The following is a 23,258-nucleotide window of genomic DNA, read 5'->3' on the forward strand; positions in this document are numbered from 1 at the left end:
CCTGAAAGATGATGCTGTGAAAGTGCTGCACTCAATATGCCAGCAAATTTGGAAAACTCAGCAGTGGCCACAGGACTGGAAAAGGTCAGTATTCATTCTAATCCCAAAGAAAGGCAATGCCAAAGAATGCTCAAACAACCACACAATTTCACTCATCTCACAAGCTAGTAAAGTAATGCTCAGAATTCTCCAAGCCAGGCTTCAGAAATATGTGAATGGTGAACTTCCAAATGTTCAAGCTGGTTTTAGAAAAGACAGAGGAACCAGAGATCAAATTGCCAACATCCGTTGGATCATCAAAAAAGCAAGAGAGTTCCAGAAAAACATCTACTTCTGTTCATTGACTATGCCAAAGCCTTTGACTGTGTGGACCACACAAACAATGGATAATTCTGAAAGAGATGGGAATACCAGACCACCTGACCTGTCTCCTGAGAAATCTGTGTGCAGGTCAGGAAGCAACAGTTAGAACTGGACATGGAATAATGACTGGTTCCAAATAGGAAAAGAAGTACGTCAAGGCTGTATATTGTCATCCTGCTTATTTAACTTCTACGCAGAGTACATCATGAAAAACGCTGGGCTGCATGAAGCACAAGCTGGAATCAAGATTGCCAGGAGAAATATCAATAACCGCAGATATGCAGATGACACCACCCTTATGGTAGAAAGCGAGGAAGAACTAAAGAGCCTCTTGATGAAAGTGAAAGAGGAGAGTGAAAAAGTTGGCATAAAAGTTCACCATTCAAAAAACTAAGATCATGGGAATCAGAAAACTAAGTGATGGGCATCCGGTCCCATCACTTCATGGCAAATAGATGGGGAAACAGTAGAAACTATGACAGACAATATTATTTTGGGCTTCAAAATCACTTCAGGTGGTGACTGCAGCCATGAAATTAAAAGACACTTGCTTCTTGGAAGAAAAGTTATCACCAACCTAGACAGCATATTAAAAAGCCATCAACATTACTTTGTCAACAAAGGTCCATCTAGTCAAAGCTATGGTTTTTCCAGTAGTCATGTATGCATGTGAGATTTGGACTATAAAGAAAGCTGAGCACTGAAGAATTGGTGCTTTTGAACTGTGGTGTTGGAGAAGACTCTTGAGAGTCCCTTGGACTGCAAGGAGATCCAATCAGTCCATCCTAAAGGAAATCAGTCCTGAATATTCATTGGAAGGATTGATGCTGAAGCTGAAACTCCAATTCTTTGGCCACCTGATGCAAAGAACTGACTCATTTGAAAAAAACCATGATGCTGGGAAAGATTGAAGGTGGGAGTAGAAGGGGAGGACAGAGGATGAGATGGTTGGATGGCAGCACTGACTTGATGGACATGAGTTTGAGTAAACTCCCAGAGTTGGTGATGGACAGGGAGGCCTGTTGTGCCGCAGTCCATGGGGTGTCAAAGAGTCAGACACGACTGAGCGACTTAAATGAACTGAATCCAAGTGGAGCATACCCATGATTGGTGTTGCCTGCTATCTTTCCAACAGTCACATAGATTAATGTTCAATGAACTTGTCCACAGAAGATAGTGCCTAACCACTTTGTAAACTCATACTGGATACTATTGAGTACATGACCCCAGACAGAAAATGAAGAGCACACAGTGCTGAGGACTTGGAATTAGTGGCTTTATGAAATAGATCACTTAGGGAAAATTAGTCTTACGGAGTGAACAACTAGAAAAGAATAATTTCTCTGAAAACTCTATCTACACAGATTGGAACCTGAAGATGTAGCACCTGAATTTAGAAATTGAGCCCAAATAGGTAACTAGTAACCAGAAACAGCCAGACTCTGCAAAATTCCAAATACAGTAGATAAATTCAGATAATTGCCCCTCACTCTTGTTTAGGGCAGTTGAGGCAGCTTCCCTAGGTCTTGTGTTTGTTGTCAGATGGAAAGGAGAGGGCAGGGGAGCATCTTGCTTATTCCTGTTTTCTAGACTTCATTAAAACTCAGTTCCAAATATTTCTATCAGAGAGCCATAGAAGTTGTCAATATTATGGCTTCATTATATTTGGTGTTTTGAGGCAGGCCTGCCTGTACTGGGTGAGAGGCCTAGGCTCCAAATGCATCTAAGGTTTTCTCTGCAGGCATGCACCAGCAAATAATGCCACATCTGTTTTAGGCCTTGACATTGGATGGTAGGAGGCTCCCCTTGTGGCTCAGAAGGTAAAGAATCTGCCTGCAATGGTGGAGACCTGAGTTTGATCCCTGAGTTGGGAAGATCCCCTGGAGAAGAGAATGGCAACCCATTCCAGTATTCTTGCCTGGAGGATTCCATGGACAGAGGAGCCTGGCAGGCTACTGTCCGAGGGATCACAAACAGTTGGACATGACAGAGCCACTAACACACACACACACATACATTTTGTGGAACAGGGGAAGTGTGAGGTAGGTTATGAAGTGAGATTAAGCATGGGTATGGTGAGATGATATGTACATGCAATCTGAAGCTGTCTCCTCCCAACTTAATCAGGTGAAGCCATGTTTATAATAGAATCACTGTTTAAGGTGCCATTTTGGATATGGGAAAAATAAAATAAAATTCAAGGAAACATAATCTCTGGGTTACTTCCCCTGAGTCATTTGTTCCACCTGGGTTTTAGCTTCCTAAAGAGAGGGCACGTTTATTTATTTTTTTTGAATCATGATTTTTCAATTTTTTTGCATTCTCTATAGAGTCAAACACTTAGATGGGGCCTCTAAACATATCTGTTGAAGGAATGAATGGAAAGGCAAAACCTAGGAACCAAGATAAGATTTTATGTTTAAATTTACTGCTGTTGGATTTACTGGTATCTGTTTTTAGAGTTGCCTTCTGCAATGAGAACAGCCTCTCCTCTTTTCTTACACATGGCATTCGAGTGTGCCCAGGAATCTGGTTTGAGTTCCTGAAGAACTGGAATGTAGGAGTAGAACTGGAGGTGGAGTCGAGAAATACAGAGGCAGGGGTGACCTGAATGCTTAGGAAGGCATCTGCGACTAATTTATACATTCCTAGATTTACATGAAAAATCTCCGGATTACTGGGAAGAGATCTGCCTTCTCTGTAAAGAAGAGATTTTGATGCCATGAAACCTGGCTTCAGAAGCCACATCATATTCACACACACACACACACACACACACACACACACACACACTCCAATCACTATACTATGGAATGAAGAGATTGATTAGGTCTAACCACTAGAATGTTTGTATTGAAAAGCATATTGAGCAAGAAACTCATTGATTTACATGTACCTCATCAAGTAACATCCTATTTAGACTCCGTATATATGCCCTTGTTTGGGATTAAATCAAGAAGGCCAAAGTTCACACTACAAGCTAGAGAGGCCCCATCTTACCTAGTTAAAAAGAAAATATTTGTCTATTTATCTTGTTCACAGATATGGACTAGAGTGTACTAAGTAAGTTTCAAGGAGTTTAGAGGTATTATGCCAATAACAATCAGCATATTGAACTAGGTGGAAGTGTTCAGGGAGGAAAGTGCCAGAGGCAGTGATGGGTCTGGTTTTATTTACTACATTTAATAATGATCTGAAAGCGGGAGAAAACACATTAAAATCACAGATTATTCTAAATTGACAGGTGGTGTAAACACAAATGAGGGCAAATAAAAGGATATAAAGAATTTAGAACAGAAATGAGATTCCATCAGGAAAAAAAAAAACATGCTTTCACATCTGTGCAAAGTATCTTAAATCAGCACTGGAAATTGTTTTAAAAGTCATTTAGCTCAGAAAATGTTCATAGATATTGCTCACATTTATAAGTACTAACCCCTTCCCACTCCTAGCTTTTTTTATTCCTAGATTATATTGCTTATTCTTATCTTTTAAGACTACAAATCTGGTCATGTCACTTCTCTGCTTAAAGCCTTTGAAAGGTTCTGAGTTTCCTACAGGATGGAGTCTAAACTCCGCAACCCTAGAGGAGGCCATTACTTCACTATTTTTGTCCATCTCTCCAGCCTCTTTCATGCTTCTCTCTGCTCTGTGCTCCTCATTGCATCCAGGCAGAATTAACTGTAGCTCCCTGACTGCATCCCACTTTACTACTAATGTCACCATCTGCTCAGTACTCCATACCTTTCTTTTCTGGGTTATCTTCATATGACCTTCAAGATTCAGTTCTGGCCTTGGTTTCATCACAGGTTTTCATGCACAGAAACCATCCCCACCCTGGGGCTTGGTTTTGTACCTTTCTTGGTACTGCCATCCACCCGCTGCCCACTTCTAGCATAACAAGTTGACAATAATAATAACTGGATTTATTGAGCATTTAATTATGTTCCAGACTCTGTGCTATGTATTTTCATGCACTGTCTTTGTAACTATCACAAACACCTTAGAAGGCAAGCATAATGATCTCAGATCTACATATAAGGAAATTTCTTATTAGGTTAAGTAACTTGCCCAAGATTACAGTCAGTAAGTGACAGAGTTGGATTCAAACTGCTTCCAGAATCCATACTTCTAAAATGATATTACTATGTGTTCCCCTGTCTCCTCTACTTAGGCAAATTTCTTGAGGACTGGGACCATGTCTTCTTCACTTAGCCCTGATAGCACATCACATGGTACACACAGCTGAATAATACGGCAACCACAAGGATAATTATTATTATTATTATTTTGGCTTCACTGAAAGGCCTGCAGGATTTTATTAATAGTTCTCACACCAGTGATAGAACACGCACCCCCTACACTGGAAGTGTAGAGTCTAACCACTGGATCACAAGTGGGTCCTCTTTTTTAGTGAGTGCTAATATCTGCTGGGCAATTTACATACATTTTTGTATGCCCTACTCACAAACATTGCAGAGTGGGTAAAATCACTTCTAGTTTGTATTGGAAAACTTAAGGCTTAGTGGTTGAGAAACATTTTCGAGATTATATAGATCTGTCTCCAAGGCCCTCACTTTTTTGGTACATAATTCTCATCTCATCTGTCAGAAAATAGCTCTAAACTATCTGTAGGATTCCACAGCCAACTATTGCTAAAGAACACCCACTCAAATATAGGGGGGATGCTAAGTATATGGATAAATGTAAGTTCTCTGTCTAATTTTTGTTAGGTCTGTTGATCTTTGCTTGAGCCCATTCCGATCCAATTTAAGTTTTCATGTCATGAGTACTAGTTTGCTTATTTTTGTGGTTTCATTGAGCACATAGATCCATGTACTATTTTTGGCATCAAAGAGGCTTGGCTTTTACTATTGTTACCACTCAAAGATTTCTTATTTAGAAGGATCAGCAAGACCCAGGCCCTGGATGACATCCATGAGATGCAAAGGAAGAAGGCTTGTTGATCTAGATTGGAAAAGACGACTCACAGTCTAGGGTCAGTCACTTTACTTCTCTGTATTTTAGTTTTCTCACCTATACACGGCATTCCCGAGTGTTAGTCTGTGGAAAGCCAGTGTATGGGAAGCCAGCATCATCACCTGGGAAATACTTGATAAATATTGATTTCTGGGCCCCACTCACAGGGATTTGGATTTTGCAGGTTTAGGGCAAGAGTTGGTGAAGGTTCCCTAGGTGATTTTGCTGCAGTGAATCTTTGTATAGAACTGGACTAAATGATTTTAAGCTAAGAGATAATGCCATTTGTTACCTAGGCTCACTTCTTGGAGGCTCAGGAGAATATATTTTTATTAAAATTGGTACATTTTACATATCAAAGGCTTGTCAAATGAGGATCTTACACGCAGTAGGCTTAATGAGTAGGCTTCATATTTATCCCATTCACAAATGAGGCCTGTGTTATTTGAAATGTGTTTAAAGATTTGTTTGGATTGTTTTATATTTTCGGCTATATTGGGTCTTCATTGCTGCACGTGAGCCTTCTCTCGCGGCGAGTGGGGACTACGCTTTACGGCAGTGCGCTGGATTATTGTGTTGGCCTTTTACTGAAGAGCACTGGCTCTAGGTGCTCAGGATTCAGTAGCTGTGGTGAGTGGATTCACTACTCGCAATACGTGGGCTCTAGAGTGAGGGCTCAGTAGTTGTGGCTCATGGACTTTGTGGCTCCGCTGCATGGGACTTCGTTCTGGAGCAGGGATTGAACCCATGTCCCCTGCATTGACAGGCAGATTTTTAACCACTGGACCACCAGGGAAGCCCTGAAATGACTTTTTTTTTTTTTTAAATAGTAATAAAATAACAGCAAACCATACAGTATGGTAAACATCATACAGTAGTTTTACTAAGCTTAATTTTTTTTCACATACTGTATTCAGTATTCACTTTTACAAATGAGAGAACTGAGGCTTCCAGATTGTCCAGCATCATGGTGTCAGTCAGGAGCATAGCCACACTTTGATGTCATATCTTCTGAATCTGAAGGCCATGTCATATTCAGTTCCTCAATAATTGCCTTGTAGCCTCTGACTACTACAGTAGGGCTTCTAGTCTTTATATGATACAGAATTCTATTTTATTTTCACAAAGCTTTTAGATTCTTAAGAAGAGTAGGATTTTCTATTGTAAGATCATTGAAAGGAGTAGATAGTATAATGCTGCTGAAGGCTTTAGTATGCCATTTACACAAACTCTAAAAACAAATGTGCTGGGCTCAGTGGAAGAAACTAATTTGAGAATCACTGGTTTTAAATGTGTGACCTTACAGGTAGATCCTGATCAACATGTTGAGGATCTCATTCTATGCTATTGATTCCACTTCCCGAACACTCCCTCAAAGATCCCATTTCCTTCTTGGTCTTCCCTATTTTAATAAGTGGTACCACAAACAACCTAGTTACGCAAGCCCCCAAACTAAGGATTTGATTTCTTTTACTCTCACGCTGCATCCTAATTCTTATTTATCAATAAGTCTGATTGGTTTTATGTCCAAATTTAGCATAAAAATGTCCATTTTTCTCTTCTTCTTCCCTCCATCTTCCCTACTATCACCTTAAATTAGACTCCCCATAATCTCTTATAAACTGCAATAGCCTCCTAAGTGGTCTCACAGATTCTTCTCTTGCACCCCTGTAATCCATTCTTCTCACTCAGCAGAGACCTCTTTTAAAATGTAAATCCCATTTCACTCTCCTACTTAAAACTCTGCAAAGAATTCCCATTTCATTTGCAATAAAATCCAAACTTGGTTAAGGGCTTTGCAATCGAATTTCTCCTTGTCCCTCTGACCTCATATCCTCTCATTCCAGGTGGTGTCTCACTACACTAGCCACTCTGGACTTGCATTGGCTCCTTGAACGTGTAAGTTTACTATATATGAGAACCTCTGCCACCTCCGTTTACCTCTGCCTAGAATACACTGTCCCAGTATGTTCTTAAGTCTAGCTGCTCTTTTCCCTCTGATACTAGTTTGAATATCTTTAGGTATCACCTGTCTTCCTCCCAGAGACCTTCTCAAATAAATTCCAAGTCACTAACCTGTTTGTTTTCTTTGTAAGACTTAGAGAAGCCACACTGTAATTTACATAAAATAGAATATAGATCTTGAGATTCAAGGATAAGTTAGTTGAAGTTGCACCCCAGGTGCAGATAGCATTGTAATCAAGAATTCAATCTCCCAGAGGAGGGTGGGAGGCTGTTAGCTAACGCTGCACAGAAAAGGGCACACTCCAGAGGGGGCTACTGCAAGCACTTCAGCTATCTTTATCTCTGATAAAGATATTGTGCTAATTAGCATTGTGAGTGTCAAAAGTGGATTTTTATTGGTGAAATTAGCACCTCGTTAATTAGCACAATGGATGCTAGAAATGGATTCTTGATGGTAAAATTAAAGATGAATATGTCAAAAATATTTTGGCTGTATCCCCCAGTCTGGCATGAATAATGTTTAGAAAACTAGAAATACTTTCTAGGATTGGAATACAACACTTGGTCTTGAAATCTTCCAGGTCTAGCTATTGATTTAGAAGACTTCTGATTGCCTGTTGCTGACAGTGAGAGCATCAGAATCCTCACTCTGGAATAGTGTCAAATCCATCTTGAGGAAAACATCGTGTAAGAAGTTGGTGGGAACAAGAACAGAGGTGGCATCCCACCAAGTCGCAGGACAGATTTTATTAATTGTGATATGCCTGTTTGCTAATAAATTTTATTGAGTAAAGCCTTTATGTGTGGTAGAATCTGTTTTGAGACTTGCTTTCATTTATAACCTAACAGCAGAGTTGTGGAGGGAGTAGTTTACCCTCATTCATCTCCAAGCTCGTTACAGTAACTTATTTACAAAAATAAAAATGCCGTGTACATACCAAATGAGCTCTGGTTTAGTTTGCAAGAGTTAGAAGATGTAGAGCTTCCCTGGTGGCTCAGTGGTAAAGAATCCACCTGTCAACGCAGGGTACACGTGTTCAATTCCTTGTCCAGGAAGATTCATAATGCTGAGGAGCAACTAAGCCCAAGCGCCACAACAGCTGAAGCTTGCACACTCTAGAGTCAGGGCTCTGCAAGCTGATGCAATGAGAAACCCGTGCACTAAAAAAATGAAGAGTAGCCCCCACTCACCGCAACTAAAGAAAAGATCAAGCAGCAACAAAGACCCAGAACTACCAAAAATAAACAAATAAGTAAATGTATATATAAAACAGAATTAGTAAATATAATTCACTTGTGTATATATTTACCTGTTTAGTACTTGTCCCCCACCCTCCAGCCCATGTAAATCTCTCAAGCACAGGGGTCTTAGGCAATCTCTTCCCAGAGCCTTGACCAGAGCCTGCGACCAATGAGGCATTACTGCAATCACTCAACAGCTATCTTAAATTCTGAAAAGAGAATACAGGGAGGGGAAGGAAAAATGGTGAAAGGAATAGAACAGGAGTAACAGGAACTTGGGGAGAAGGATGAAGAATTAGGTACATGGAGAGAAAGTCAGCAGAGGAGTCCTTAGCCTTAAATAGGCAATGGAGAGAAGTTGCAGAGCTATGTTCTTTCTTGGAATACTGGCCCTGTGAGATGCTATGAAGAAAAACATATTTAGTGGCTAAATGAGATTGGTAAGGACTGAATACCCACAATGCACATGAGCATATTAAAGGCTCCAAGAAGCATTTAAGGGAACACACAAATACACACACCCCAAAGTACCTTGTTAATTTTGTTTTACCCAGTATTTTCCAAATTTATTTGAGCATGGGGCTCTTTTTTCTCTGTGACATTTATTAACAAACTTTGAAAAAGGCTTTAGAGAAGCATAAGGGATGTGGCTAGGAAACTGACAAAGAAAATACCAGTGCTGTCATTATCCTTGAAAGCTAATTCTGGGGCAAGAGTCTAACCTTCCCTTCCTGCGCACCTCATGCATGGCGAGCACCAGCAACTGGGTTGTGAAGCAACCAGGGAAACAATGCCCCATCTACTTCTACCTTCTGACCCACCCTTCTCCCAGAGAAAGGAAGATGGACTGAATAGCTGAACCCTCCTGAAGCAGGAATACTGTGAGATAACTAGGAGCAATCATGCACTGAAAATCAGATATGAACGTGCTACCCAGTGTAGCAGAAAAAATGAACCCATGAGAGTTGCCAGTACAGTGAAACCCACTTACTACATCCTTTTAAAGATCAGCCTAATGCTCACACATGCTCAATGCTTCCTTTTCTTGGCCCTAGGAGAAATATTAGGAAGGTGTTTCACTTTAGTAAGGTTCATGAGTTTATGGCCTTGAGAATGCCCTTGAGAATAAACTCAAGGGACTAAGAGAAAGGAAAAGAAAAGCTGCTTTAATGGATTTGTCTCTATCTCTTTTCCATATTACTGCAACTAAAACATTTGAATTAGCTAGATTTTCTCAACTCAGTTACAGCCAAAGAGAGATGACTATTTTCCTTCTTTCATTTTCTTCAGTCAACTAAAACTCAAATCATGTTAGAGAGTTAGGCAAATACATTTTGGGAGAGATTCCTAAAATATAAACACTCCAAAATGCATACAACTATACTGTTAAATGTTTGACTAACACAAGGGACATGTGAATCTTTGCAAAGGAGAAAAATAACAAAGGCAGAATGCTCTTTTTTACCCCATGAACTTCATATATGCTTTCTTTCAACTCAGAAGTCTTTGATATCAGTTTTGCCATTCATCCTTCAGTCCTCAGTTTAGATGGCATTTACTTTGGAGAGTGTTTCCTGAGCCACCTACTAGTCTAAAAGGACTGGATTGGATGCCCTCATTGTAACTTCCTTTATCACTCTTGGTCATGTATTTAATTGCTCATTTACCACTAGATTATAAACTCTAAGATGACAGGGATCACATGTATCACATCTCATTCACTGGTTAGTCTTGAAAGTTTAGTGAATTGTCTGGAAGGAAATACATGCCTAATATGTATATATATACATATATATATTATATATACATATATTATATATATAATATGTCACAATGCAATTTGAGGGATCAGTTTCCCAACCAGAGATTGAACCCAGGCCCTTGGCAGTGAAAGTGCAGAGTCCTAACTACAGGACCTCAGGGGGATTCTCTAGTTAAAATAGATTTAGTTTAACTAGAATATGGACTTCCCTGGTGGCTCAGACAGTAATGAATCTGCCTGGAATGCAGGAGACCCAGGTTCAATCCTTGGGTGGGCAAGATTTCCTGGAGGAGGGCATGGCAACCCATTCTCAGTATTCTTGCCTGGAGACTTATGGACAGAGGAGCTTGGTGGGCTACGGTGTCCATTGGGTCATAAAGAGTTGGACACGACTGAGCTGCTAATGCTTAACTAGATTATAACCTACATTTTGATATCCAAAGCTGTATTTGGGGAAACTTACATCAATGTAAATATAAATTCCTTGTTCATGTCTATATACTAACAATCATAGTCACTCAGAGACAGGTATCAATATATTCCTGGGATTGGCTCCAGGGTAATTCAACCAGAATTCAAAGAAAAGCTCAACTTAAAGACTTAAAAGATGAACTTTCTGAAGTAGTTTTGTGTTTTGCAAGTTCATCGAAATGATTCACTTTATGAAAGGATTGCTTTTGGGTATTAAGTCAAATTTAGATAATTGAGAGGCATGTCATTGTTTAAGAAGTCTGATTCATCAAAATGGATAAGAGTTTGCTTTGAGATTTTCTACTTACATGATTGTAGAGGTCAAGTACTTATATGAAAGCCATAGATGAATAAGCAAATATAGGAAAGACAGATTATACACACAAAACTGAACACATGCCCTCTCTCCCCTGCATCCACACCAAATTGTTTTTCTTCAGACATTCATTTGCAAGTGTGTTTGCATGGCTGTGTTAAGATGTATGCGTGTGAGAAGACAGGAAGAAAGAAAAGAAAATGGGAAGGAAGGAAAAGATGGAGGGAAGGAGAGAGGGAGGAAGGAAGGAAAAAAGAAAGAAAGAAAACAAAAGAAGGAAGGAAAATAAAGACATAGGGTGAGAGAAAAAAAATTGAGTTTATAGCCAAATTCTTGTGTTCCTGGTATAACTAAACTAGCAAAACAAGACAGATCTTGAATTGATATAAGCCAAACCGAAGCCTGTGCATGTGTGTGCACGTGTGTGTGTGCTTGTGTATGCTAATGCAGGGGTCATTTCTTGGTAGTCTACTGTATTCATTGACTTTTATGAAAGTTATATCAGGTGTCTATAATCTCTGTACAAATAAAATAATGCCACAGCAATTTGCCGATGAACCAAATTTGGTCACACCTTACAGAAAGACCAAATAAAATGAAATCATTTAGAATTTTGAGTGTAATTGGTTCCCAGGTGACAAATAAATCTATACCAGCCAATCAAGATTATACAGAAAGATGTTAAAATAACAAAAAGTAAAAAACAAAACTAAGAATGCATAGAGTAAGAATTCTGAAAGAAGGAGTAGGCTCATACAGAATATGGATGATGCTGGAACAGGGGAGGAGTAACACTATATGTGGGTGAGAAGAGAATTAAGGGAATAGGGGACAGTGCAAATGTTTGAGGTCAAGTTTCAGAATGCTCAGTTTGAGTTCTGTACAAAGTATCTTCACTTTATTCTAAAAAAAGCTGCTTGAGCATGTGGAGAGGTACAAAGAAGGAACAGAAAGATAGAGGCGCTCATGACAAGCTATAAATCTTGAAGCTTAAATTGAGTGGGGGGCGTTGAGACAGTACAGTACAGCACTTGTTAAAAAAAGGTGACAAATGGTGTTTCCATTTGCGAAAGTCATTTACAATCGGCCATTAATAAAGGAGTTGGGAGGAGGGGAGCCTCTTGCAGAAATTTAAAAATTTCAGTCATCGGATTTAGCCTATTTCATTTAATTCCATTTAACAGCCTAGAGTTGATGTTATTCAAATATGTATAAGGTCTCAAATGGAAAGCATTTTGGTAATTTGCATGGCTGTTTTCAAGACTGCAAAATCTAATCGTCACAGACAATAGAACCAGGCTATCGGCAATGGAAATAAGGGACAAAAAATGACTGATGTAAATCAGCCCTTGAGAAGTTAGGTTTCTCCCAAGATAACCCAAACTAATGCAGTGTCCTTGCTCACAATGTTGATGTTCACAGAAGCAGCTAGAGAAACTCCAAGTCATGCCTGGGGCCATGGGGCCATGGTCTATACACCACACACTATTCCTTTGGTGCTGTCTTTTCACAGTGAGCAAATCAACCTTTTCATCTTGATGAGGAAGAGTCTCAACTTGTTTTATTACTTGGGGCCTAGTTTAAACTCCTTTTCCTTTCAGTGTCTGTGGGGTGACTTAGATTCCTTGCTCTCTTGATATCTTGGAGATCCACTGGGTACTATAATCATTATAATTGTGGGCCATAACTGTCTTGTTTAGGGGCCATCTGCTCTTCTCACTTGAATAATGTAATTTGTCATTGGGCGCACATAAATCACAGACAGGATAGTTTTCTCTCTTCCTGACTTGACAAACACCAAGCACATTTAGAATTCAGCCTTGTAATTAAGCAGGTCCCGATCTCCACCAACAGGGTTGATATACGAGGATTTGCAGCCTGGGGGAAGGGCTATTTGTGTTGACCTTGGCTGGCAGGCATGGCAGCATCTGAGGGAATTGCTACCCCTATGCTGCCCACCTCTATGACTCTAAATCATGTATGTTGTGTGTTCACTCAGATGTGTCCAACTCTTTGCAGTCCCATGGACTGTAGCCTGCCAGGCTCCTCTGGCCATGGAATTTTCCACGCAAGAATACCAGAGTGGGTTGCCATTTCATTCTCCATGGACTCTTCCCAACCCAGGGATTGAAGTTGCATCTCTTGTGTCTCCTGCATTGGCAGGTGGATTCTTTACCACTAGCGCCACCTGGGAAGTGATATTCACAAGGGATACATGGTCAGTGGGACACTGGGGACTAAATTTGGACTGAAAAAACCTGAACCTCAGTTTCATCTGTAAAATGTCCTGTCTTGGAGGCTGAAATGATATTATATGCAAGTGCTTTGTTATCCTCTCTAAGGAAGAACCAATTGGCAATAAAAATTAATACACTGTCTTTTTCAAAGTAGGTGGTGTGCATTTGTACACCTGCCCTCTGTGTTGTGGTTTATAAAAGGGGTACTTTTTCATTGTTTATCCAACTTTCCTCTATCAACGAATCTAGAGCTCTCCAATGCCAACCACACACGGCCCAGCTGACTCCTAATAAGCAATTTTCTCTACCTGAAGATGTTGCCATCATCACTCTCTCAGCATTGAAAGATGTAATTTGACTTGTCACATCAATAGGTTGACCGACTATCCTGATTTGTCCAGCACTGTCCCAGAGTTTTAATGAAAAAGTCTCATTCCCAAACTCCTTCATCCTGGGATTGATTGCTTTTCAGTTCTTCATACTCACTCAGGAAAAATCAACAATGTGAGAGGGTTGTTTGTAGCTGGCACTGTCACCTGTTGTTTTGACAATTTGCTCTAATTGTAACTATTTAATTCTGTTAGAATGCAACTTGTGCTTCCCTTTATGCTATGCTCTCACCCAAGAGTTTTTAAGCTGTATGTCACTGAACTCCCATAGTTCACAGAAAGTCCTGCATGGGAAGTTGAGCACAGGTTGTTCCAGCTCTCCTCTCACCATTTCAGCCAAAGTTCCTCCACATTCTGTTTCAGACACTGGGTTCTATGTAAGATTGACCACTAAAAAGATGAGCCATAAATCTACCAAGTAACCAACTTTATTTAGGCTTAAATAAATAAGTCAGACTGCATTTAAGAAAAGGGGAGGAATAGAAATACCCTTTGATAGCTATTGCCTTTTTCTTTTGTTTTGTTGGGGATAAAAAAAAGTAATGTTAGTAGTAGTGGACTACTGACTAGTAGTCAAATGTTGATAAAAACAAAAATTTTTCCCAATTGTCCTTTCTTCCTGAGCATCTTTCCCATTCTCTGATAGCACAAATTATCATGTAATAGTCCACATGTGAGCATTACTCAGAATGCTGGAGGTTGATTAGTGGATGGGATTGTGAAATACAAGAAAACAATTAAAAAGGCTTGCAATTTCAAAGTTTTTCTTAGTCTGTCAGCCATATATGGTATCCTGTGTGTTTGGGTTATGAGAACCCTAATTTCAGGTGAAGTTTGGAGAGAGATATTGATATTACAGGTCATAGGAAAATTATTTTCATGAAAATTCAAAGTAAGAATAGCCATTTGAAAGATAAAAGAACAAGGCAGACCTAGGGCTAAGTCTTTAAATCTGTTTATTTTTCTATTAACCTCCTTCAACCATGTGCTAATCTAGTAATATCAGCCTTCTTCATTTTACCACTGTTGATTCCTGCACTGTCTTATTCTGCTGGTTTCTGTCTGTGCTGGTCATTTCATTTTTAATCTCTCAAATTTACTGCTTTTTAAATTTAAGAATTAAAAAACTGTATATTGAGAGATACTGGTTTGAAATACATGAAAAAGGCAGGTTTTATATATACATGTGGATTCTAGATTAAAGTTAAAATTTAGGAAAAATGTCTTGCTGATGCTGTAATTCTCTGCAGTCCTGTCACCCTGGCACTATCTTTTCTCATAGCATCATCTCTTCAGCTGTTCCTCTTCCCCTTTCTCTCCTTCTTCTTTTTTTATTTTACTTCCATATAATTATAAATGGCTCTGATGCTCACTAAGTGTTATATGGCTTTTTCCTTCTAGAGTGGAAACATAGGTAGGACAATGAGAAACAATTTCTAAAATATGAGAGGTCACTATTGTCTCACACATTTGTAGAATGATGGGGAAACATCTGAGGGAATCTGTGAAGGATATTATTAACTGGGAAGAGATTGGCCACTTTCCCAGATGAATCAGGAATATTTAGGTAGCTTTCCTGGTGTTATATTCTGTTAACTTTAAAATTTTCTCTTTCATCTATTTGTCCCCCCCCTAGAAAAACCTGAGAAGTTGTTCTGGACAGAAATAAAATGGACTTTGTCAGGTTATGCTTCCCACAAGGACATGGGGAAAAGGGGTTGTATGTGAATGTGTTAATATGCTTCTAAGTGCTTTCCAACTGTTCTGTTTAATTCTCTCTGTGGCGTGTAACTCCTGAGGGACATGCACCAAATTGATAAGCTCAGTGCTAAAGTGAACTGTCTCATCTAGTCCCCAGGAGCCTCTGAGTGAAGTGTCAAAATACAATTGTGCTCCAGCAGTATTGCTGTCCTGTAGAAGGAAGCCTTCAGCACACTATTGACATCACAAGCAAATTAAAAGACTCACTAAAGTTAATATTCTCATATTATAACAACATCTCCTATAAATTATTAAAGCCCACACAATTTATTACCTATGTTAGGAGGGAGGAAAAAAAGCAGGTTGAATCATGAGCCATGCTACTTAATGATTTATTTTTTTGGTCTTCAATGTGCTGAGGTTTATAAATCATCCTGCTCAACTCTACACCACACCAAGGAAAAAGCAGTTGCTAGTCATGCCCTTCTCTCACCAATGATCACCTATGCACAAGGTGGAAGCATACTCATTATTTTAGCATATATCAGCAGCTCCTGCGTTTCAGGCTGGCTGTTCCTTTTCATTACTGTAATGCTTAAGCACGGCATTGGATGGATATGATTTAAGGCTTTAGATGACAGATCGAAGCCTTTTTAGAAATAAATATTAACCTCATTATTTAAGCAGGGAGGCCAACCTGACTTGTTTTCTGTCTCAAGGCTTCTAAGTAAATCAAGATTTACTTGGAGATCTTGTGTGTAAAGTTGGTTCGCCAGGCTCACCACTAGTCTATCTTGATTATATTTCATGTTTTTAAACAAAGAGATATATTTTATTCTACTCTGAGTGGTTTTATCTCTAGCTTTGCAATTGACTCAGGCAAATCATTCAGATTCTAAGAGACTGTTTCCTAATCTATTCAATGACTATATTGTATTCAATAATCTTTAAATTATCTTTCAGATTCAAAATTCTGGAAGTCATAGCATATAACTGCAAATCAGGCAGTGATTTCCACCGCTGGTGGAGTTCCTGAGAGCCCTGTAAATATTTGCCTAGGGCATTGCTCTGCCTTTGCCCTAAATTAGCTCTAAGAAGCCTGGGGTCTAGGCTAGGCATGTCTGCCCCTTTCTACTGGTGCTGGCCACAGAGAACGAGAAAGATTTCAAGAGGAATTGAGCTACTCTTGAAAAGAATAGTAAGTTAGAGATGGGTTAGAACCACTGAGAGTCTTTTAGAAATGGTGGCTAAATGTTGTAAAAATTCTGAAAAGATCCTCTGGGGTTAGTTTATAACTCAGGTCTTTGGTGACCATTTGGTCTGACTTCTTTGCTTGTTTACCCGTGAACTTTAATGAGAAGCCTCTAGTTTTGGTACATTCTCATCCCAGACTGGAAATCCCTGGTGTATAAGCACTGATCTGTGCTCCGGAACAGACATCAGCATGTCAGAGTTTGAAAATAGTGTCACATTATATCACTGTCCTAAAGTTAGTGGTAAAATAAACACTGATATGTAAGCTAAAATGGCATGTAAATACAAGTTGTTTCACTATTTCTCTTGTGAAGGCAATTTGATACACATATTTCTTAGGAATTAAAATAATAGACATTAATAATGCGTGAACTACACATTTAATTTGCTTTGCAGAAGTAAACAAACATGCTTGTATGTTTTGTATGGAGTCACAAAACTTGGGAAATGTAGTCTGAACTTTTAAAATGTATTATTTTAGAGCACATTTCATAAATTTGCACCAGTATCCTAGCCTCTGATGTCACCTGAATGGAATGCTGTTTTTTCTTTCACTGATATACAACTTTAAGGACATTCAGTTCAGTTCAGTTCAGTCGCTCAGTTGTGTCCGACTCTTTGCGACCCCGTGAATCGCAGCACGCCAGGCCTCCCTGTTCATCACCATCTTCCGGAGTTCACTCAGACTCATGTCCATCGAGTCCGTGATGCCATCCAGCCATCTCATCCTCTGTCGTCCCCTTCTCCTCCTGCCCCCAATCCCTCCCAGCATCAGAGTCTTTTCCAATTACCTAAGCTTTATCATTCAGTTTTCACATCTGTAAAATGGAGACTGTAATCCTTAGTCATTTCATAGGGCTAATTGGAGACTAAAAAGAGTTAATGTATTTGTGAAATTTTTTTTTAAACAATCTTGATAGAAAAAAGAATTACTGTTTTGATTTTAACTGATATGAATAATGACTAAACTTGGTGAAATTGTCCATTTCTAATCTAAGTATAAATATGGAGTTTCACGTACCTAGTATGAACATCTTTCTGAGATAATATTTACGCATTCATCTCCATATTTGAAGAGATTATGGGGGAGGGTTGGGGATGGTGAGTATACTTTTACTTTTCAGAAACTATACCATGCTACAGAAATGTTACAACACAGAATGGTCAAGGCTGATAACTTTGCAACTTGCTTTCTGATTAAAGTCATTCACTGGGCTCCAACTATGTGCTAGGCCCCTGTTCACAAAGTCAGATGGATAAGTGTACTAAGGATTTACTACACATAGGAAATCATTTTCCTGTGTAGGTTTCTTTTCCCCCAGGTGTTTGAGTGTTGGGGTGTGGTAAGGATGGGGTATACTTGGGAAAGTTAATTTCAAGCATTTGGTGCCTGAGACTTTTGTACAATCAGACATTTGACTTATTGCAGAAGTTCTAAGATAGTATCCCATTGCAGAACAAAGGTTTCAGCAGGCTTTGCTAAAATGTAAGGTCCTCTCTGCTGATTAGATAGAATCATTGAACTTTATGCTTACTCAATATATACAATGGAATCCATAAGCAACCTCCTAAGAGGGGAGCCATTTAGATGAGATCTTTAAGATTTCGGCATTGTGTACCATGAATGAACATGAAAGGCTGATTGGCATAAATAGCCATTCATTCTGTCAACAACATTAATTGAAAACTCAGGGGTCCATAAAGCCCCATTCTCATTTATTGAGTAAGCCAAAAGAATACCTTCACATCTGTATGCAAATATTTCACAATTGTGAAAACCTACTACTGCTGATAAGTGAGTGACACTGATGTGAAGTGGTGACACATACACACTGGCTGTGACTTTTTTACATAATGTTTGCTTAACCACTTGTGTGTCATAATTTTCTGCAATATACATGTCCTCTGAATGTATTACGGCACTTGTAAATGCTAAAATTTGTTCCAGTGTCCTTGGCAAAATGGTCCCAATTGGACTGAAAACCTTGGCAATGTATTTTGGCAGGGGATTAGTGTGTTTGCTAGGTAAAGGATCATTTGTTGATATCTCTTTGCATTCTATAAAAGTTTCAGGATTTGCATAATTAATTATATATATATATATATATATGGTGAATAAATCTTTTCAGCTGCTGTTGAGAACCTTTTCTTCCCTCTTCTCTCCTTCCTAACCTAAACTTTGAGCAGAAGTAATGCCATCAATTTTACTGTATCAGGCAAATCTATAGAACAATCAAAGGGCCCAGTTCTCTTCCTGGGCTGAAATGCATTGGATTAATAAATTTCTAACTTTGCTGAGCTGTCCTGACCCACCCATGTTCCCTCAGTGTTCACCTCTGCACCCTGAACACTGCTGACAGTGAACACATGTGACACTGGGGTTGAGAACTTTTATTCTGGCTCTGATAATATGTTCAATTTACAGAGAAAGTAAGGTGGAAATACCCTAGATTTGTTATCTCTAGAGGCCAACTTTAACCAAAGATGGATGGGGAGTTGGTAGATAAACATTCCAGTTTTGCCCCTTAGTTGGACTTCCCTGGTGGCTCAGACGGTAAAGCGTCTGCTTGCAATGCAGGAGACTGGGGTTCGATCCCTGGGTTGGGAAGATCCCCTGGAGAAGGAAATAGCAACCCACTCCAGTACTCTTGCCTGGAAAATTCCATGGATGGAGAAGCCTGGTAGGCTACAGTCCATGGGGTTGCAAAGAGTCAGACACGACTGAGCGACTTCACTTTCACTTTCACTTTGGGCTAATACTTAGTTGTATCCTACACCATCTTTCAGAGTTCCTCAACAGGACTGAGATCCTCTTGCCAAACTGGAACCTGTTTTGAAAATGCACTTTTTATTGGCTTTCTTCCATTTGCTATCTCATTCTCCACTCTCCAACAGTGTTTCCTGGGATCAACTCCCAAATAAATTAGTTGCACTTAAATCCTTGCCTTAGAGTGAGCTTCTGGGGGAGCCCAATCAAAGTAGATAAGTTTCTCATATGTAAAATGAAAACAATAATACCTGCCTACATATCTGCATGGTTTTTGTAAGGATCAAATGAGATAATATTTGTACAAATGCTTTGAAAATGCCGAAACACTAAATAAATTCACAACTTTTAATTATTGTTATTGCTACTGTTTCTCAAACTTTAAATGTACAAAATGTCTGCAAATATAATTCTTACCTGTGAGCTAAGGAGAAAAATATCTGAAATTTAGAATATAAGATAGGAAGTTACTAACAAGGATAGAGCATTAGTACCACAGGAGGAAGAGAACTTTTCAACTACTACTGTAATGCCACCTGACACCCACATAACCCTCTCCCCAAAATGACAGATGTCAAAGACAAAGGATCAGAAAAGAGACAACTGGTTTTCACTATTGTCATTTACATTTCTAGGAAAAGATATCTTTCCATCTTTTCTTTGTTTGGAAGGTGACTTTTCATTATATTAAATTCATAGGGCAGGGACTGAATTTAAATCTTCATTTCTTAGAGTGCTTTAAAACATTAATCATGTTACTCAAATATTCAGAAGGATGACAAAACTATCTTACTGACCAAAACCAGACAGTTGGGGACAGACAGAAGGAAGAATTTAAATAACAGCAGTTTTGCATAGTAGTGTCTGCTTACCATCTAAAAGGCAAATTACAAACTGAGGCAGAGAATTAACTCTACCTCTTACCCCCCAAATAAAAGCAAATGTATGTGAAAGTTTTCAGGGAAAAAATCGTCAAGTCAGAAGGTTTTGTTGCTTGATACATTTTTACCATCTTACTCAGAAAACTGTCCAGAAAGAGAAATAAAACTATGTATTCTGGAAGCAAAACGGGGGAGAAGATGAAAACTCAGATAAAGAACTGTGGTTGGCAATATATTTAATGGCCTAAAGAGATATGAAAGCAAATGCCAAAGCAATATATTCATATCTCAGGTTCATGTAATTATATTTTGCCGACTCAACGAGTTTTATTAACTGAATGAAGAGCTGAGCACTTCACTTCATATTTTTGTCACACCGTAATTTTCTTAGATATTAATTGATTGTGACCACATTTGCCCCTGAACTGAATATACCACAATGCAAATTTAGTTTTAGTGTGTGGTTGACTGCCATGTTGAAATGATGATCTTTTGTAATTGTTAACCACTTTTGTGAAATTTTCCACAGTCATAGCAGTTACAGGGGTACCACTGCACAGACTGAGGTCTGTCATTAGAAACACAATTTAGGCCATGTCAAAACATCCTTGAGATGTTAAAAAAGGCATATTGCTTGAAATTGTGTGGCTGTCTAAATGTTTTACTCCCAATTTTCCTGGGAGGTTATAGTTAAGAATTTTCCTCTATATTTGTTCCCATAGAAGCTGTTGCTAATCTTTCATAAACTGACTGACTCTTTGTGATCCTTAGTTCTTAAAAAGCTCTTATTGCATTTCTCATTTTTAAACCACATTTGGGCAGTCACTTTTTTTTTTTTCCCTTGCTCCCAAAATATGTAGCTGTTGCTGCAAGCACAGTACTTGTCATCCTGGATTATAGATAACTGTTGAAGTGGCCGTCCCTTGCATTAGACTGTGAGTTCCCTGAAGGCAGTAACCACCATTTCATTTTTGCATTCTTAGCACCTGTCACTGTCTTTGGCATTTAGTTAGTACTCAAAAAGTGTTTGGTGATTGAATCAAATAGACACAGTGCAGCGTGTATATATTTAATGTGTTTGCTAGTTCACATGACACCAGTTGTTTCTTACTATATTCTACTTAAGTCCTGTTGAAAGAATGAGTTGATTTTTTTGTTTTGTTCTTTTTTACAGTGAGTTTTTAAACCAGAAATGCATAATCACACTTGGGTTAAAAATAATTTAGTTCTCCAATTTATCTTCCAAAAGTTGTTTGTTGTTCAATGACTTATTGATTTTAAGTATTTTCTTTCTGAAGAGCAGGATTTCAAAAGATTTCTAATTTTTTTAAACAGATTTTTACATTGCTTAGGAAAGGACATAATAGGTAAGAACAATCTTTTGCCTGGTAACTGTGAAGATTTCTACTACTTTGTGATTTGTTCAATTCAAGCCACTGATTTTAAATAGGAAAAGGAATTGAATACATGTTTTTAAAAAATCCCAACTGTTGAAAAGCTCTGTAATATAATCTAAAATAAATATACCAACTTAACTTTTTCTTATAAAATGGAAATTAGTAGGTTTAAAACCCATCTGCAGGATAAATATTTATGGAGCAGAATGACAACCTGACTTATCCAAAGCAGTGACATACATTTTCTTAGTTAAATTTTGATGAAGTACTTCCACTTACAATTCTTCTGTGAACTAAAGAAGAGTTTCATTAACTATTTTTGAAAGATAATGAGGCCATGATCCCTTTCCAGATGTTTCACTTGTCAAATAATTGTGCTCTTTCTTCCAAATCTCCCTAGTTGCTTGGTTCCTATTTCCTTGTTTATTGAGCAGTGAGTCATAAAGATGAAGAGAAGAAGCAGACTACGGGGATCAGATACATTTCATGTGGGTCCAGGATACAAATTCTTACTCTATGAGCATTATTATGAATTCAAAGGTGTTCTTATATATCTAAAATTTGGAAACTTGTAATGTCCTGAAGAATTATGTATAAATATACAATAAACAAGAGAAGGAAATGGCAACCCACTCCAGTGTTCTTGCCTGGAGAATCCCAGGGATGGGGGAGCCTGTTGGGCTGCCATCTATGGGGTTGCACAGAGTCGGACATGACTGAAGTGACTTAGCAGCAGCAGCAACATACAATAAACAATATTCTTTATATGTTTCTGCATACATAGTTGCAAATCTACGTATGGAAATACTTTCAAACTCTCTAAAAGTTCTTGTTTATAGTTGGCCAAGCCAAGAACATTCACAAAATTAAGGCATAATTTTACCTTACCAAAGATTGAAGATTCTTGAAATTTTGTTACTGAAAGATAATTATCTCAGGTGTGGACAAAGAAAAAAATTAATGGTTTTGCTTCTATAGTTATAGATACACTTCCAATTCATTCTCTACAGAAGAAGCTCAAGAATATGGCTCTTTGCAAAATTTCCTTTGAGGTCAAGGAAGGAGACCTGGATTTTTGCTTGAGAGCAAACTAACCTAATTCTATATTCTAGCATTCTAAGGTACAGGATTAAGAGGAAATAGAGTTCATAACATACAATGCAATTAGGTGCATATTAAAAAGTACACATTTAAATGTAACAGTGGATAAATGTAACAGCAACAGTAATATTAATAAAGATGCCATTTATTAAAAGTATATTTTATGTACCAAGTACTATAGTAAGTACTTCACTTTATTAACTCACTTTTTCCCCCCATGATGACCTTATGAGTTAGATGGTAGTATTAGTTCCATTTCACAGATAGGAAAATAAACCACAAAATTTTAGGTGACCTGCTCAGGTTTACACAGTTAATACGAGATAGATCGGGAGAGACTGAAGAAGTTGGGCTCTGTGGTGACTGCTATTATACAATGGAATAGTAAACACCAGATGATATGAGAACTTAGTTGCTCAGTCATGTCTGACT

Source organism: Budorcas taxicolor, chromosome 3 (genome assembly GCF_023091745.1).
Source record: "Budorcas taxicolor isolate Tak-1 chromosome 3, Takin1.1, whole genome shotgun sequence".
Lineage (NCBI taxonomy): Eukaryota > Metazoa > Chordata > Mammalia > Artiodactyla > Bovidae > Budorcas > Budorcas taxicolor.